The sequence below is a fragment of the Eleutherodactylus coqui genome, chromosome 1 (genome assembly GCF_035609145.1).
Source record: "Eleutherodactylus coqui strain aEleCoq1 chromosome 1, aEleCoq1.hap1, whole genome shotgun sequence".
In the NCBI taxonomy this organism is placed as follows: Eukaryota; Metazoa; Chordata; class Amphibia; order Anura; family Eleutherodactylidae; genus Eleutherodactylus; species Eleutherodactylus coqui.
This window is the reverse complement of record NC_089837.1, coordinates 41,815,645-41,834,256: the sequence shown is the minus strand read 5'-3', so window position 1 is coordinate 41,834,256 and position 18,612 is coordinate 41,815,645. Positions and strand designations below refer to the sequence as shown.

Sequence of the window (18,612 nt, the reverse complement as noted above, 5' to 3'; positions counted from 1 at the left end):
AGTCAATAAAGGTTTCCAAGATTTATAATCCCAACAGAGAAAGTGAAGATTGGCCACTAAGGATGAGCGAGTATACTCGCTAAGGCACTACTCGTTCGAGTAATAGGCCTTAGACGAGTATCTCCCTGCTCATCCATAAAGATTCGGGGACCGCCGCGGCTGACAGGTGAGTCGCAGCGGGGAGAGCGGGAGAGAGGGAGAGAGAGATCTCCCCTCCGTTCCTCCACGGCGCCCCCGAATCTTTGAGGACGAGCAGGGAAATACTCGTCTAAGACACATTACTCAAACGAGTAGTGCCTTAGACGAGTATACTCGCTCATCTTTATTGGCCACCAATATGGACAGTTCTGTATGGAGGTAGCCAATGACTTAATAGTAATATTGTAGAAGAAATGAGAATGATAAGTTGGCTTATTGCAATGAGGAGGAAAGGGCAGCCAGGAACTAGCAGGATCACATGGCCGGAGTTCAGCCTGGAGACTTGGACTTTTGCCATTAGTTTGATTTGTACAGAAACATAGAAGACTGACAGCAGGAGGAGAACACAAGGTCCATCCAGGCTGTCCTTACCTCATTTCATTTTTTTAATTTATCCCTGCCTTCAGAATTAGAGATGAGCGAGCACCAAAATGCTCGGGTGCTCGTTGCTCGAGTCGAACTTTTCGTAGACCTCGAGAGCTGGTTTCGAGTAACGAACCCGTTTGAAGTCAATGGGGGACTCGAGCATTTTTGTATGGGACTGATGGTCCGCATAGGTGATGACTTGTGAAACACCAGAAAACATCAGAAAGTCATGGAAACACCACAGAAACTGATAGGGAACGGCAGGGGCAGCATGCATGGCTGCATCTGAGGCACCAAGGTCCCACTATTAAGCCAAAATGGGTGCAAGAGCCTGACGGTCACCACCCTAACAATTTACTTCGGACAAAGCCTCATTAGCAAGGCACACGCACTGGCACATCCTAGCTAAGCACCACACTACCTGCAACCAAGGACAAGCACTGCCTGCGGGTGACATCACTGCCTCTTCTCCTGGGTTACATGCTGGCATTGCTGTCCAACCCCCCACATGACCCTGCATCCACAGCGCACAAAATATTCCCTGCACAGCCTTCAGCTGCCCTCATGCCACATGCTCTCTTCATAGCCACACCACCCTCATGTCTCTTTATAAGTGCGTCTGCGATGAGGAGGAAATAGAGACACACACTGCAGAGGGTTGTCAGGGCCAGGCAGCGACCCCCTTTGAAAGTGTGGGTGATAGCCCACAATGCTGATGACAATTGAATATAATAAATTAACGTACGATCATCATTCCAATCCCCTGCCGCCTCCATCACAAAATTGTCAGGAGCCACAAACGTGGGCATAAAGGGGACTCAGGTGCCAGCACTTCTACACATCTCCACAATGCAGCAACACTCTGTGTGGGAAGCACGTGAGCGGGCCTAGGGTCAGGTTCGGTCCCAGCCTTCACCTTGTGTGACCCAAGGTGCCGTGAGTGACATAGCAATAGGAAATCCATGTGTCCCCACACAATTCATCCTGTGTAGGTGTCAGCTAGCTCAACAGCACAATCGGAAGTCTTTGAGTTCCTTGGGCTCGCTTATGCTGTGGGTGCACAAAGATTGTATTACACAGGAAGAAATCAAAGTGCCCCAACATGGCAGAGTTTCACTGTGCCAAGGGCCTCGGTCCACATTTCTACCCTAGGCAGTTAGTGTATATGTGCCAGACAGGTGAAACACCGCAATGGGAGGTCTTTGTGCACCCACAGTATAGGTGAGCTCAAGGAACTGAGAGATGATACTACGCATGAGGAAAAAAGAGTGCCCAAACATGGCAGACCTCTGCAACATTTCAGTAGCAAGAGTATAGGCGAACCCCTCAAACCTTTTAGTAGCAACTGTATAGGCGGACCACTGTAACACTTCTGTAGCAAGAGTATAGGCGGACCCCTGTAACATTTCAGTAGCAAGAGTATAGGCGAACCCCTCAAACCTTTTAGTAGCAACTGTAGTGGCGGACCCCAGTAACATTTCTGTAGCAAGAGTATAGGCGGACCCCTGTAACATTCCAGTAGCAAGAGTATAGGCGAGCCCCTCAAACCTTTCAGTAGCAACTGTATAGGCAGACCCCAGTAACATTTCTGTTGCAAAAGTATAGGCAGACCCCAGTAACATTTCTGTAGCAAGAGTATAGGCAGACCCCAGTAACATTTCTGTAGCAAGAGTATAGGCGGACCCCAGTAACATTTCTGTAGCAAGAGTATAGGCGAACCCTGTAGCATTTCAGTAGCAAAACTATAGGCAAACCCCTGTAACATTTCTGTAGTAAGAGAATAGGCGGACCCCAGTAACATTTCTATAGCAAAAGTATAGTCAAACCCCTAAAACCTTTTTAGTAGCAACTGTATAGGCGGACCCCAGTAACATTTCTGTAGCAAGAGTATAGGTGAACCCCTCAAACCTTTCAGTAGCAACTGTATAGGCGGACCCCTGTAATACTTCTGTAGCAAGAGTATAGGTGAACCCCTGAAACATTGGTGTACCAATAGTATAGGCGAACACCTGTAAAAAAAGAGTATAGGTGAAGACCGGAAAACTTACTTTGCTAACAGTATTGGCAATGGCCTGAAAAATTGGTGTACCAAGAGTACAAGTGTACCCGTAAAAAAAATTGCTTAACGCCGAGGGCTGGTGAAACCCATAAACATTTTTTAAAGATACAGCTTGTTATTGGTTAAATTGTAACTGAGCCTGGAGGCAGCCCCCGGCAAAGATTGGTTTAAGTTTAACTTTTAAAACTTTAAAAACTTTTAAACAGAGCCTTTTGGACCGCATAGAAATTGGCAGTTCAGCGTGAAGACATGCTGTTTTAGGAGGAGGAGGAGGAGGAGGAGTAATAATATTCGAGAGGGATTTAAGATCAGCTGCTTTCCACCGGTGGAGAAGAGAAATCTGGGGAAACCAGCCTTTGTTCATCTTTATGAGCGTAAGCCTGTCGGCGCTGTCAGTTGACAGGCGGGTACGCATATCCGTGATGACCCCCCCCCCCCCCCCAGCAGCACTAAACACCCTCTCTGACAAGACGCTAGCGTCAGGGCAGGCCAGCACCTCCATTGTGTACAGCGCAAGTTCGTGCCACGTAACATAGTATGTAAGGCCGAATGAAGACAATGTCCATCTAGTCCAACCTGTCTATCCTACTGTGTTGATCCAGAGGAAGGCAAAAAACCCCAAGGCCAGAAGCCAATTAGCCCTTTTTTGGGGGAAAAATTCCTTCCCGACTCCCTAATGGCAATCAGCTTTGACACTCAATAGTTGTATGGAGCAGAGGCATCACGGAGGACAGTGGTACGATCGGCTACGTACTCCCTCACCATCTTTTTACAGTGCTCCCTCTGACTCAACCTTGACTGGGGAGTGGTGACACAGTCTTGCTGGGGAGCCATAAAGCTGGCAAAGGCCTTGGAGAGTGTTCCCTTGCCTGCGCTGGACATGCTGCCGGATTCCTGTGCCTCCCCTGCTAGTTGGCCCTCTGAACTGCATCTTCTGCCACTAGTGCTGTGAAATGGGAACTTTAGCATCACGTTTTCCACCAGGGCCCTGTGGTATTGCATCACTCTCGTACCCCTTTCCTTTTTGGGAATGAGAGTGGAAAGGTTCTCCTTATACCGTGGGTCGAGAAGAATGTACACCGAGTCCGTGTTGTCCAGAATACGTGTAATGCGGGGGTCATGGGAAAGGCAGCCTCACATGAAGTCAGCCATGTGTGCTAGGGTCCCAGTACGCAACACATCGCTGTCCTCACTAGGAGGATGACTTTCAGGATCCTCCTCCTCCTCTTCAGCTCATACACGCTGAACTGATGAGAGGCAAGCAGCATGGGTACCCTCTGCAATGTGCCCAGCAGTCTCTCCCCCCCCCCCCTCCTCCTCCCCCCCTCCCCCTCCCCCTCCACCTCCTCTTCCAAAACGCGGTCAGTTATAGACAAGAGGGTGGTTTGGCTATCAAGCGACATACTGTCATCCCCCATCTCCTGTTCCAACCACAAAAAAGTGTCGGCCTTTTATGCTTAGCAGTGAACTTCACAGCAGGCAAAGCAGCGGGAGGGTAACGCTAATGATGGCGCATCGCTGCTCACCATTTGGGTAGATTCCTGAAAGTTTCCGAGGACCTGGCAGATGTCGGCCATCCATGCCCATTCTCAGTAAAGAATTGCGGAGGCTGACTACCACTCCGCCGCCCATGTTGCAGCTGGTATTCCACTATTGCTCTACGCTGCCCGTACAGCCTGGCCAACATGTGCAGCATAGAATTCCAGTGTGTGGGCACGTCGCACAGCAGTCAGTGCTCTGGCAGCTGAAACCTACGCTGCAGGGTCCACAGAGTGGCAACATCCGTGGTGGACTTGCGGAAATGTGTGCAGACGCGGCGTACCTTGCCGAGCAGGTCAGACAAGTGGATATAGTTTTTCAGAAACCGCTGAACCACCAGATTGAAGACGTGGGCCAGGCATGGCACGTGTGTGAGGCTGCCGAGCTGCAGAGCCGCCACCAGGTTACGGCTGTTGTCACACACGACTATGCCTGGTTGGAGGCTCTGCGGTGAAAGCCAGAGGTCGGTCTGCTCTGTCAGACCCTGAAACAGCTCAGGGGCTGTGTGCCTCTTGTCACCTAAGCTGATTAGTTTCAGCTGCCGCCTGCCCACCGCTGTGCTGCCGCGCCCCGCACTACCGACTGCTGACGGAGGAGGAGGAGGGGGGCTTTGGAGGAGGTGGCATAAAATGCCGCAGATGCCAGCACCAAGGTAGGACCCGCTATTCTGGGTGTGGATAGGACGTGAGCGGTCCCAGACTCTGACTAGGTCCCAGCCCCCACCAAGTTCACCCAATGTGCCGTCAGGGAGATAAAGTGGCCCTGCCCACCAGTAATTGTCCACGTGTCCGTGGTTAAGTGGGCCTTCCTAGTAACCACATTGGTGAGGGCATGATTTATGTTGCAGGAGACGTGCTGGTGTAGGGCGGGAATGGCACACCGGGAAAAATAGTGGCGACTGGGGACCAAGTAGCGTGGGACCGCCGCCATCATGGTTTTTGAAAGCCTCCGTTTCCACAAGCCTGTACGGCAGCATCTCCAGGCTGATAACTTTGGCAATGTGCACGTTTAAAGCTTGTGCATGCGGGTGGGTGGCGGCATATTTCCGCTTTCGCTCCAACGCTTGTGTTAGCGACAGGTGAAACTTGCACTGAGAGACATTGCTGGATGGAGTGGAGGACCGTGGAGGAGAGGGTGTGGGTGCAGGCCAGGAGGCACTCGTGCCTGCATCCTGGGAGGGGGATTGGATCTCAGTGGCAGGTTGTAGCACAGGGGAAGAGGGAGTGGTGTTACCCGGAGGCGGTGAACGGCCTTCGTCCCGCTTTGTGGGGTGCTGGCCATCATATGCCAGCGCATGCTGGTGGTGGTGAGGCTGGTAGTGGTGGCTCCCTGGCTGATCTTGGTGCGACACAAGTTGCTCACCACTGTTCGTCAGTCATCCGCGCTCTCATTGAAAAACATCCACACCTTTGAACACCTAGCCCTCTGCACGGTGACCTGGCGCGAGGGGGTGCTTTGGGAAACAGTTGGGGGGTTCTTCGCTCTGGCCCTGCCTCTACCCCTGGCCACTCCACTGCCCAACCTGTCCTGCTGCTGCACTTGCCTCCCCCTCTGAAGCCCTGTCCTCAGTTGGCTTAGCAAACCAGGTGGGGTCAGTCACCTCACCGTCCAGCTGCTCTTCCTCGGAATCCTCTGTGCGCTCCTCTCTCAAACTTACTGCCCTTACTACTACCTCACTGATAGACAACTGTGTCTCATCATCCTCATCCACAAAAAACTCAAGACAGTTGCCGGAAGGTTGGGCATAGGTCACGACAAACTTCAGGTGAGAGAGGAACCGTTTTTTCCCACGCAGGGCAGGGACCCGAGAACAGTTCCTGGGAGTCTGCCTGCTCAGAATATGTCATTTTCATCGAGTGAGGAGGCTGGGAGGAAGGAGGAGCAGATAGAGGATTCAGAGTTGCAGTCCCTAGGCTGGGAGTAGTGGACTGAGTAGAAGACTGGGTGGTCGATACATGGCTGGACGCATTTTTTGCCATCCACGACAGGACCTGCTCGCACTGCTCTGCTTGTAATAAAGGTCTACCACGCGGATCCACAAATTGTGATATAAAGCTGGGGAGCCCAGAAACTTACCTCTCTCCTTATCCCTCAGCAGCCGTCTGTGATTCACCTCGCCCAGGAACTCGGCCTGTGCCCACACCCTCACTTGCACCTCCGCATCCTCGTCTATGTCCACGACCCTTACCCCTACTCCTCATCATCTGACAGCTGTGGCTAATTCACCGCACACAAAGACTTGTAGATAGTGGAGGCTCTATGCTGTGACTTGAAAAAATTAACCCGCTGTCTGGCGCTGATACCTAGGGGTAATTTACCGCTCACAGAGACTTGTAGATAATAGAGGCTGTATGGAGTGGGAGAAGACTCTAAAGCCAGTGGATAGTGCTGGTAACTGCGGCTATCTCAACCCCCCTCAAAGAAAGGGTATTGTGAGATGCTCTGCACAGAGGCAAAGCTGAAATACTTTGCAGTGGCCGAGAAAATATTAGAGTACTAACACAGTGAGACCTCTGCGTAATGCACTGCAGACTGGGAACGGTATAACTGAAATGGTTTGCAGTGGCCTAGGAAATATTAGAGTACTGTTTTGCGGTGAGACCGTGGTGTTATGCACTGCAGACTGAGAACAGTATAACTGTAATGCGCTGCACAGGCCTAGAAGCATTAAAAAAAGAAAGGTGCACTACTGCTCCCAGCCAGCCACAACTATAATGCACACGGTGAGGAATAGCCATAAGAAGGACCGTTGGGGTTCCTGTACAGAAGATCACAACTGTAAAACTTTCCCTTTATAGGCAGCTCTGTCCCTAAACTCTGCCTAATGCACTGCAGACTGAGAACGCAATAGCTGACATGGCCTGCACAGCCCTAGATGCTTAAAAAAAATTGGTGCACTACTGCTCCAAGCCAGCCACAACTATAATGCATATGATGAGGCGTAGCCGTAGGAAGGACCGTTGGGGATCTTAAAGACTGGATCCTATGCTAACACTATCCCTGTATAAGCAGCAGCACTTTCCCTAACCTCTGCCAGCATGCGTCTGAGGCGAGCCGCGGGCGGGACCAGTTAAAGTACTCAGCGGTCACCTGATCGTCCCAGCCATTCATTACTGTCGGGGGGGGGGGGGAGGGGGAGAGGGCTGGCACGTCATGTCAGGAAGTGGCCTTCCCCGCATGTTTATTGGCTAGAAAATGGCGCTAAACATGCGGGGAAGGAAACGCAATTGACTCGAGTACCGCGTGGTGTTCGTCTCCAGTAACAAGCATCTCGAGCACCCTAATACTTGAACAAGCATCAAGCTCCGAAGAGTGTTCTCACTCCTCTCTATTCAAAACCCCTATGATTGTTAGAATGAAGGGGCTGCAGCACTCGGCTGAGCATTGTGCCCCTTCAGCTGTCATCGTCTCTTTACGGCTTCACTCGGGAGCTGCCATCAGGTGCCTAGATGTCTGGAATTCTATGTGTCTGTCTTCAGCTTCCAAGTGGAGCCAATAGGCAAAGTGACAGTCGAATGGGCACAGTGCTTGCTGCAGCCTCTTGGTTTCAGCAATCAGTGGGGTCTCAGCATCTGGACCTCCAACTAATTAAAACTTTTTTTTAACATAACATTTTTTTTTTGTTGAAATACGGTTTGCCATGTAGAAGTACAGAATTACAGATATCAAGAGAAAAGAAGAGGCATCCTTTACATATTCTTGTAACTTGTCAAACAAATGATCTCTTATTTGTCTTAATATTTCTTTTACACAAGATTAATCTCGTGGATGGGAAGAGAGAGATCATGGGAATAATGTATGGGGGGGGCGAGGGGTGGTGTTGGGGAAGGATAGGGGAGAAAGAAATAAGAAAAAGAAGAAGAGAAAAAAAAAAGGAACCTCAATTTCCTATTTTGTTGTTTTACTTGTAACAGTTCTGGTTATTCCGCTCGGGTTTAGCTTGATATTTTGAATTTTTCCATAATCAATTTGTTTAGTGATTTGAACCCCTAGTAATTTTAGGTCTATTGTGAAAATAGGGCATCTCAACCTTTCCATTTATTTTCATTGCAAAACTTTTTATGTATGCTCTATGCAGCAAAATTCGGAGGTTTCTTGATACACACTTCCTCCTCCGCCATTTCTTTGTTAGATCTTGTAGTGAAAGTTTAGACTAAGTTTTTAAAGAGGAGGGCTGAGTAGATAGTTATATAGGTAATTCGGGAGATAGAACTCTTTTTTTTGTGAATTCTTCAAGAATAACTTTATTTTGTAGCTGTCCAAAAAATGTGCTTCTATGAAGGTTAAATTCTTCACGCAGCCTGTGGAATGTTTTCATTTTGTCATTTTCCATAAGGTCAGAGATGTTCGTCACTCCACCCTCCCTCCATCTGTCCACCGTAGGGCACTCCAAGAAAACTCAAGGACATCTATTAGTACTAGAACCTATTTCTCAGGGAAATATGAATTCGAATTCTGTAGTAGGAGCACCCATGCTTGTACTGAGGCTTTAATAGTTGGGCTGTCTGGCATTTGGAAGGAGGAGGCCAAGGGTGCTGCTAATATTAGATTTCTCATGTTTCTATCTCTTAGTGAGTGTTCTAGCGATGACCAACTAATCCCATTAGTTAGGAAGAACCCCGGTCTCATCTGTTTTATTAGGTTTGCTTGTCTGTAGGCCTGTAGGTTTGGAATTCCCTGGCCCCCTCTCTCCCTTGAGCCATACATAATGGATGCTGCTACGCTCGGCCTTTTGTCCCTCCATATGAAGGACATCATTTGTTTTTACAAATCTTTCCAACCAGAAAGGCTTTGTCCTGGAAAAGGATTCTAGGTGTTTTTGGATTGTTTCGTATAGACTGCTGAAATATTGGGTTGGAATTTCCTCTAGTGGGAATTTCAATCCTGTACCGAGGTATGGGACCACTGGCTCTTTCCACAAGTAAGAGAAGTCTATGGTCTATGAAGCTACAAGAAAAGTTCATGGTTATTATTAGGGATTTTGTTGCATTTATTTTATAGCAGGATATATTGCTAAAGCTTTTTATTGTTTGAAAAATTTCTTGGAGCGAACCAAGGGGATGAGTTATTGATAGTATTACGTCATCCGCAAAAAGTCCAATTTTACGTTCTTTGAATGACATTGGGATACCTCTTATGTTGGTATTTCCCCTCATTGCTTATGCGTAGGGCTCCATTGTGAGGATAAAGAACAGTAGGGAAAGGGGGCACCCTTGCTGGTTCCGTTTGTTATCTTGAAAGTGTTTGATAGGACACCATTGATGAGGACTCTTGCTGAGGATGCTGAGTATACAGCTTTGCTTTTATGATGGCCCCTTTGAACCAAATTTGTGTAGGACAGAGAATGCGTATTACCAATGGATCCTGTTGAACGCCTTCTCTGCATCCAATGTATCAGAGAAGGCGTTCGCAGTCTGCCCATTTTGTGCACTAAATACAGGATTCTTCTGGTGGCATCTGAAGTCTGTCTTCCTTTTACAAATCCTGCTAGGTCGCTATGTACTAGGGGTTGTAACATTTTTAATAGGCGTTGGACTATAATCTTTTACATATTATTTCGGATTACAATTTAAAAGTGAGATGGGCCTGAAATTTGCTGGTGAGGTTGTACTTTTTCCCTGCTTGGAAATTGCCACAATAGTGACCAGGAGCATCTCTGTTGGGAAAAACCCTCTTTCATGGCAACATAAAGGTTTCAGTCAGTTTTTCTGTGAAAGCCCTTTTAGACATAACTATTATATCTCTCAAAGTGTGTTCAAACGGTTGAAAGTGGGTGCCAATCATTACATGTAAACGCGGGCAGTCGTGCGATATTCGTTCACTTGTCGTTATCCACAGGATTTAAGCAGGTGATAAAACATCATTAAGCTGCTCAAAAGATGTTTCATTTGAATGGTATTTGTCTAGTCTTTTCAAGGACTGCAGGATGTTTACCTTTCATACACAATGAGTACATTCCATATGCAAGGCATAAAAATGCCAGGAGAACACAATGGACTCTGGCAGCTGGATAATCCCTTGCATAAACACACGCCCATCTAAGCAAACAGCAGCTACTGAGTTTACTTTAGCTAATGAGGGTTACAATAACTGTCCTGGTACTTTTCTTTTTTAGACACTAGAATAATTCTTTGTGAGTAATGGGTAAATTTAGGGAGTCTAGTTGGTTTTGTGTTAGCATAGGTAAGTGGATCAAGGATATTTTTTTCTTTGGATGGTTGTGGGGTTTCGTGGTCTTCTTTGGGGTTGTATAATTTTGAGTAGAATGCTCTGAAGGCCTCAGCTATGTCCACAGGGATACTCCTTTTGTGATTTTAGTTTATCTATCCCGAGAAATTTTTGCTTTGATTATTTATTTTTTTATCCCTATTCACCATCAGCTTACTGAACTTATTATTTACTATGTAGTCAGTCGTGTTAATATTTATCATAGTCTTTTTCATGACTATCTATTAAGAATCCCCTCAATTTGGGAGCATAAAGACGTAAACTAGAAACATATCAATTCTGGAGAAGGAGCGATGTCTTGCCGAGTAAAAGGAGAATTCTTTGGAGCTACTGTAGCATTAATTCATCTGTAGGTGTTATATAGTCCTTACCTCCCCATCCAAGAAGTCAGGGTGTGTGGTGATTTTTCTCTGTGGGTTGTTGGTGGCCATGTCCTTTTATGTGATTATGTTGAAGTCCTCACATAACACCAGGTAGCCTTTCTGGATCTTCTATATTTTACTTGCCATCTTGTTCAGGAAGTGAATTTGTCCTGAGTTTAATATATTTTGGACTTCTTCTGGCTTGAGATTTATATATGGGGTTCCTTCCTTAACTATTATAGGTTTTCTGGGAATCCCTATTTGTATGGAATGTTATTTTTTTCCTTAGTGCCGAAGTAATGTGGGTAAATTTTTTTACTGGCGAGCATTGCAGCTTAGGAGGGAGAGGTCCGCGAATAGTTGGATTCGTTTGATGTGGTATATTCTTATGTTTCCTTGCTGCTTGCATCATATTCTCTTTAACATGAAAAAAATGTTAAGCGTGCTATAATGTCTCTAAGCATGTTTTCGGAGACCAAGTTTGGACGTGGAAGCCTATGCATTCAATCAATGATTAATTCTCCCAGGTTGGATTCAGGCTGCAGTTTTTTGACTAGACTTTTCAGATATCCTGGTAGCTCTGCTGATGAGACGGTCTCTGCTGCTCCTCTTATTTTTATGTTGTTACGTCTATTCTAGAGATGAGCGAGTACCAAAATGCTCAGGTGCTCGTTACTCGGGACGAAATTTTCGCGATGCTCGAGGGTTCGTTTCGAATAACGAACCCCATTGAAGTCAATGGGCGACCCGAGCATTTTTGTATATCGCCGATGCTCGCTAAGGTTTCCATTTGTGAAAATCTGGGCAATTCAAGAAAGTGATGGGAACGACACATCAACGGATAGGGCAGGCGAGGGGCTACATGTTGGGCTGCATCTCAAGTTCCCAGGTCCCAGTATTAAGCCACAATAGTGGCAAGAGTGCCCCCCCCTCCCAACAATTTTTACTTCTGAAAAGCCCTCATTAGCAATGCATACCTTAGCGAAGCACCACACTACCTCCAACAAAGCACAATCACTGCCTGCATGACACTCCGCTGTCACTTCTCCTCGGTTACATGCTGCCCAACCCCCCCCCCCCCCACGACCCAGTGTCTACAGCACACACCAAAGTGTCCCTGTGCAGCCTTCAGCTGCCCTCATGCCACGCCACCCTCATGTCTATTTCTAAGTGCGTCTGCCATGAGGAGGAACCGCAGGCGCACACTGCAGAGGGTTGGCACGGCTAGGCAGCGACCCTCTTTAAAAGGGGCAGGACGATAGCCCACAATGCTGTACAGAAGCAGTGAGAAATATAATCCTGTGCCACCGCCATCAGGAGCTGCACACGTGGGCATAGCAAGGGGAACCTATGTGCCACACACTATTCATTCTGTCAAGGTGTCTGCATGCCCCAGTCAGACCGCGGTTTTTTATAAATAGTCACAGGCAGGTACAACTCCACAATGGGAATTACGTGTGCACCCACAGCATGGGTGGCTCCCTGGAACCCACCGGCTGTACATAAATGTATCCCATTGCAGTGCCCAGGACAGCAGAGCTAACGTCAGATTAAATGCAGGTGGGCTTCGGCCCACACTGCATGCCCCAACCTGACCGGGGTTTTTAATTCATAGACACAGGCAGGTACAACTCCCTATTGTGACGTCCCTGTGGACCGACAGCATGGGTGGGTGCCAGGAAGCCACCGGCGGTACATAAATATATCCCATTGCATTGCCCATCACAGTTGAGGTAATGTCATGTTTAATGCAGGTGGGCTTCGGCCCACACTGCATGCCCCAGTCAGACTGGGGTTCTTTAGAAGTGGACACATGCAGTTACAACTCCGTGTGGACCAACAGCATGGAGTGGGTGCCAGGAAGCCACCGGCGGTACATAAATATATCCCATTGCATTGCCCATCACAGCTGAGGTAATGTCATGTTTAATGCAGGTGGGCTTCGGCCCACACTGCATGCCCCAGTCAGACTGGGGTTCTTTAGAAGTGGACACATGCAGTTACAACTTCGTGTGGACCGACAGCATGGGTGGCTCCCTGGAACCCACCGACGGTACATAAATATATCCCATTGCAGTGCCCAGCACAGCTGATGTAACGTCAGCTTTAATGCAGGTGGGCAAAAAATTAATTGGATTACACTGTAGGCGAGGGCCCCCAAAAATTGGTGTACCAACAGTACTAATGTACGTCAGAAAAATTGCCCATGCCCAACCAAGAGGGCAGGTGAAACCCATTAATCGCTTTGGTTAATGTGGCTTAATTTGTAACTAGGCCTGGAGGCAGCCCAGTTAAAATAAAAATTGGTTCAGGTGCAAGTTTCAACGCTTTAATGAGCATTGAAACGTATAAAAATTGTTTACAAAAATTATATGACTGAGCCTTGTGGGCCTAAGAAAAATTGCCCGTTCGGCGTGATTACGTGAGGTTTCAGGAGGAGGAGCAGGAGGAGGAGGATTAATATTATACACAGATTGATGAAGCTAAAAGGTCCACATTTTTGATGGTGATAGAGAACAATGCTTCCATCCGCGGGTGCAGCCTACGTATTGTTTATGTATCGCTGCTGTCCGCTGGTGGAGAAGAGAAGTCTGGGGAAATCCAGGCTTTGTTCATCTTGATGAGTGTAAGCCTGTCGGCACTGTCGGTTGACAGGCGGGTACGCTTATCTGTGATGATTCCCCCAGCCGCACTAAACACCCTCTCTGACAAAACGCTAGCCGCAGGACAAGCAAGCACCTCCAGGGCATACAGCGCGAGTTCAGGCCACGTGTCCAGCTTCGACACCCAGTAGTTGTAGGGGGCAGAGGCGTCACCGAGGACGGTCGTGCGATCGGCTACGTACTCCCTCAACATCCTTTTACAGTGCTCCCGCCGACTCAGCCTTGACTGGGGAGCGGTGACACAGTCTTGCTGGGGAACCAGAAAGCTGTCAAAGGCCTTAGAGAGTGTTCCCCTGCCTGTGCTGTACATGCTGCCCGATCTCCGCGCCTCCCCTGCTACCTGGCCCTTGGAAATGCGCCCTCTGCCACTAGCGCTGTCGGATGGGAATTTTACCATCAGCTTGTCCGCCAGGGTCCTGTGGTATAGCATCACTCTCGAACCCCTTTCCTCTTCGGGTATGAGAATGGAAAGGTTCTCCTTATATCGTGATCGAGCAGTGTGTACACCCAGTAATCCGTAGTGGCCAGAATGCGTGTAACGCGAGGGTCACGAGAAAGGCATCCTAACATGAAGTCAGCCATGTGTGCCAGGGTACCTGTACGCAACACATGGCTGTCCTCACTAGGAAGATCACTTTCAGGATCCTCCTCCTCCTCAGGCCATACACGCTGAAAGGATGACAGGCAAGCAGCATGGGTACCGTCAGCAGTGGGCCAAGCTGTCTCTTCCCCCTCCTCCTCATCCTCCTCATGCTCCTCCTCCTCAACGCGCTGAGATATAGACAGGAGGGTGCTCTGACTATCCAGCGACATACTGTCTTCCCCCGGCTCTGTTTCCGAGCGCAAAGCGTCTGCCTTTATGCTTTGCAGGGAACTTCTCAAGAGGCATAGCAGAGGAATGGTGACGCTAATGATTGCAGCATCGCCGCTCACCATTTGGGTAGACTCCTCAAAGTTTCCAAGGACCTGGCAGATGTCTGCCAACCAGGCCCACTCTTCTGTAAAGAATTGAGGAGGCTGACTCCCACTGCGCCGCCCATGTTGGAGTTGGTATTCCACTATAGCTCTACGCTGCTCATAGAGCCTGGCCAACATGTGGAGCGTAGAGTTCCACCGTGTGGGCACGTCGCACAGCAGTCGGTGCACTGGCAGATGAAACCGATGTTGCAGGGTACGCAGGGTGGCAGTGTCCGTGTGGGACTTGCGGAAATGTGCGCAGAGCTGGCGCACCTTTCTGAGCAGATCTGACAAGCGTGGGTAGCTTTTCAGAAACCGCTGAACCACCAAATTAAAGACGTGGGCCAGGCATGGCACGTGCGTGAGGCTGCCGAGCTGCAGAGCCGCCACCAGGTTACGGCTGTTGTCACACACGACCATGCCCGGTTGGAGGCTCAGCGGCGCAAGCCAGCGGTCGGTCTGCTCTGTCAGACCCTGCAGCAGTTCGTGGGCCGTGTGCCTCTTATCTTCTAAGCTGAGTAGTTTCAGCACGGCCTGCTGACGCTTGCCCACCGCTGTGCTGCCACGCCGCGCGACACCGACTGCTGCCGACGTGCTGCTGCTGACACCTCTTGATTGCGAGACAGAGGTTGCGTAGGAGGAGGAGGAGGGTGGTTTAGTGGAGGAAGCATACACCGCCGCAGATACCACCACCGAGCTGGGGCCCGCAATTCTGGGGGTGGGTAGGACGTGAGCGGTCCCAGGCTCTGACTCTGTCCCAGCCTTCACTATATTCACCCAATGTGCCGTCAGGGAGATATAGTGGCCCTGCCCGCCTGTGCTTGTCCACGTGTCCGTTGTTAAGTGGACCTTGGCAGTAACTGCGTTGGTGAGGGCGTGTACAAAGTTGCGGGAGACGTGGTCGTGCAGGGCTGGGACGGCACATCGGGAAAAGTAGTGGCGACTGGGAACTGAGTAGCGCGGGGCTGCCGCCGCCATCATACCTTTTTAAAGCCTCCGTTTCCACAACCCTATACGGCAGCATCTCCAGGCTGATAAATTTGGCTATGTGCACGTTTTAACGCTTGAGCGTGCGGGTGCGTGGCGACGTACTTGCGCTTGCACTCCAACACTTGCGCTAGCGACGGCTGAACGGTGCGCTGAGAGACATTGGTGGATGGGGCCGAGGACAGCGGAGGTGAGGGTGTGGGTGCAGGCCGGGAGACGGTAGTGCCTGTGTCCTGAGAGGGGGGTTGGATCTCAGTGGCAGGTTGGGGCACAGGGGGAGAGGCAGCGGTGCAAACCGGAAGGCGGTGAACGGCCTTCGTCCCACCTTGTGGGGTGCTTGGCCATCATATGTCTGCGCATGCTGGTGGTGGTGGCTCCCGGGCTGATCTTGGCGCGACAAAGGTTGCACACCACTGTTCGTCGGTCGTCTGCACTCTCAGTGAAAAACTGCCAGACCTTTGAACACCTCGGCCTCTGCAGGGTGGCATGGCGCGAGGGGGCGCTTTGGGAAACAGTTGGTGGATTATTCGGTCTGGCCCTGCCTCTACCCCTGGCCACCGCACTGCCTCTTGCTACCTGCCCTGCTGCTGCCCTTGCCTCCCCCTCTGAAGACCTGTCCTCAGTAGGCGTAGCAAACCAGGTGGGGTCAGTCACCTCATCGTCCTGCTGCTCTTCCTCCGAATCCTCTGTGCGCTCCTCCCTTGGACTTACTCCAATTACTAGTACCTGAGTGATAGACAACTGTGTCTCATCGTCATCGTCGTCCTCACCCACTGAAAGGTCTTGAGACAGTTGCCGGAAGTCCCCAGCCTCATCCCCCGGACCCCGGGAACTTTCCAAAGGTTGGGCATCGGTCACGACAAACTCCTCCAGTGGGAGAGGATTCGGAACCCTTGCTGCCCATTCTGGGCAGGGGCCCGAGAACAGTTCCTGGGAGTCTGCCTGCTCCTCAGAATGTGTCATTGTAATGGAGTGAGGAGGCTGGGAGGAAGGAGGAGCAGCAGCCAGAGGATTCAGAGTTGCAGCAGTGGACGGCGAAGAACTCCGGTTGATCGAGAGATTGCTGGATGCCATCCACGACAGGACCTGCTCACACTGCTCATTTTCTAATAAAGGTCTACCGCGTGGACCCATTAATTGTGAGATGAATGTGGGGACGCCAGAAACGTGCCTCTCTCCTAATCCCGCAGCAGTCGGCTGCGATACACCTGGATCAGGAGCTCGGCCTGTGCCCACACCCTGACTTGGGCCTCCGCGTCCTCGCCCGCGTCCACGTCCTCTAGGCCTACCCCTCAGCATGGTGTATTACCAGTAGTGCAGAAACAGAACGCTGTAATTAAATGTGCCGCTTATTGGCCTGTGGTTGGAGGCTGACTTCGCTTACGGAACGCACAGCAGAGCCAGGAAAGAATTTTGTGCAAGCCTGCTCTAACACTTAGCTGGCTGCGTATGAATTAGGACAACTACCCCCAGCAGAGACGCAGTACACTGAGGACGGTCACAGGCAGCCCAAATAGATTTTTTTTCCCAAATTTTGTTGGAAAAGCCCACTGCCTATATGGACTGTATATGTCTTTCACTGTCCCTGCCTCACCACCACTACTGGCCGTGGACTATGTAAAATTGCTGCAGGATGCAATGCTCTGCACGGCCGATATACAAAAAAAAAAAAAAAAATGTGCAACACTGCAAAAAGCAGCCTCAACAGTACTGCACACGGTCAGATGGGGCCCTAAGAAGGACCGTTGGGGTTCTTGAAGCCTAAAATAACTCCTAACACTCTCCCTATAGCAACTCCAGCAAGACAGCACTTTCCCTGAACTATGTCAGAATGCATCTGTGGCGAGCCGCGGGAGGGGCCGATTTATATACTCAGGTGACACCTGATCTCGCCAGCCACTCACTGCAGGGGGGTGGTATAGGGTTTGAACTTCGCAGGAGGAAGTTGTAATGCCTTCCCTGTCTCTCTATTGGCCAGAAAAGCGCGCTAACGTCTCAGAGATGAAAGTGAAAGTAACTCGAACATCGCGTGGTGCTCGCCTCTAGTAACGAGCATCTCGAACACGCTAATACTCGAACGAGTATCAAGCTCAGGCTAGTACGTTCGCTCATCTCTAGTCTATTCCTGTCTTTCAGGTCTGCTGGTTTTGCTTTAACGTTTTCAAGTTCGTCAACTATGTTATAATGTGTGTCTACCAATTTTATCAAATTCTACTGGCTCCCTTCACTTTTCGTGCTGCGGCTGCTCTGAACTAATTATAAAGGATCTGGGGCTAACGTTGTAAGATGGTGGCTTCCCTTCCTCTGGCCATATGCTGGGGGAAGTGGTTGTCTCCTCTCCCTGCTTTCCTCCATCTCTCTCCTCTCCTCATGTGCTCAGGGAGCAGGGGATTGGGGCAAGCCCGCTTACCACATTTGTCAAGCAAGGAATCATACCACATCCATCCTCTGGCGTAGAAAGTCCTGTGGCCTGTTTGTCCTCCTCCTGCTCTTTCATGGCAAAGAAGTCCATCAGCCTTTTCCGCCCTGACTTCACCTGCCACTTCCTTGTCATGACCTCTTCTGGTACGGCACTGTGGGGTCTTTGGTGTGCTGTGGATCTGTCGGTTTTTATGGCACTGTGAGGTGTTGGGCAAGGAGCTAACTCGGGTGTCTGCCAGCTCCATCCAGTTCACTCCTTCCCTGTTCTCCCACATCAGTGGCCTTTGCTGAGCCTCTGCAGGGAAAGTTCATGGCTTTAATGAGCTCCTGTCCATTGTTGCGATCAACTGTGCATTTATACCTGAAAATTTAGCTTGCGGCATCGCTGATTGCACTAGGCCGGAAGGCTTTGCAGCGCCCAATTGGGCTGACAAGCCCCTCTTTCTGAGCCTCTCGGTGTGGGGAGGACTGTGGAGGCTTTTAGAAAGCTATAGAGTACTGCTGGAGGTCCGATGGTGCCGGATTGTGGTGTAACCAGATCGAGGCTCTCCAGCAGCATGTCTTCTTATGTTGGCAGATAGACTAGCCAACTAATTAAAACTTTTGACGTGTTGCTGTATGCAGTGGAATCACAATCTCCCACTTTTTATTGATAGGAGAATGCCAGGTTCAGTTCTGTACATGTCTCTCTCCATTCACAGGATTGCATAATAGTGAAGAAGACATCGGGTGATGGTATGACTCCCAACAGCCATCTCCATGAGTCTGGAGCATGGAGCAGGAGCCAGACCCCCATCTCAGAGGCTTCTCCCTACTTACCGATACATGAGCA

General features: G+C 49.8%; 1 protein-coding gene across 1 annotated transcript in view; it reads left to right on the top strand.

Annotated features, from left to right (window-relative positions):
• The window catches only part of LOC136608658 (oocyte zinc finger protein XlCOF29-like), a 354,481-nt gene that overhangs the window by 285 nt on the left and 335,584 nt on the right, over positions 1-18,612 (top strand). The gene's annotated exons all lie outside the window — the stretch shown is intronic.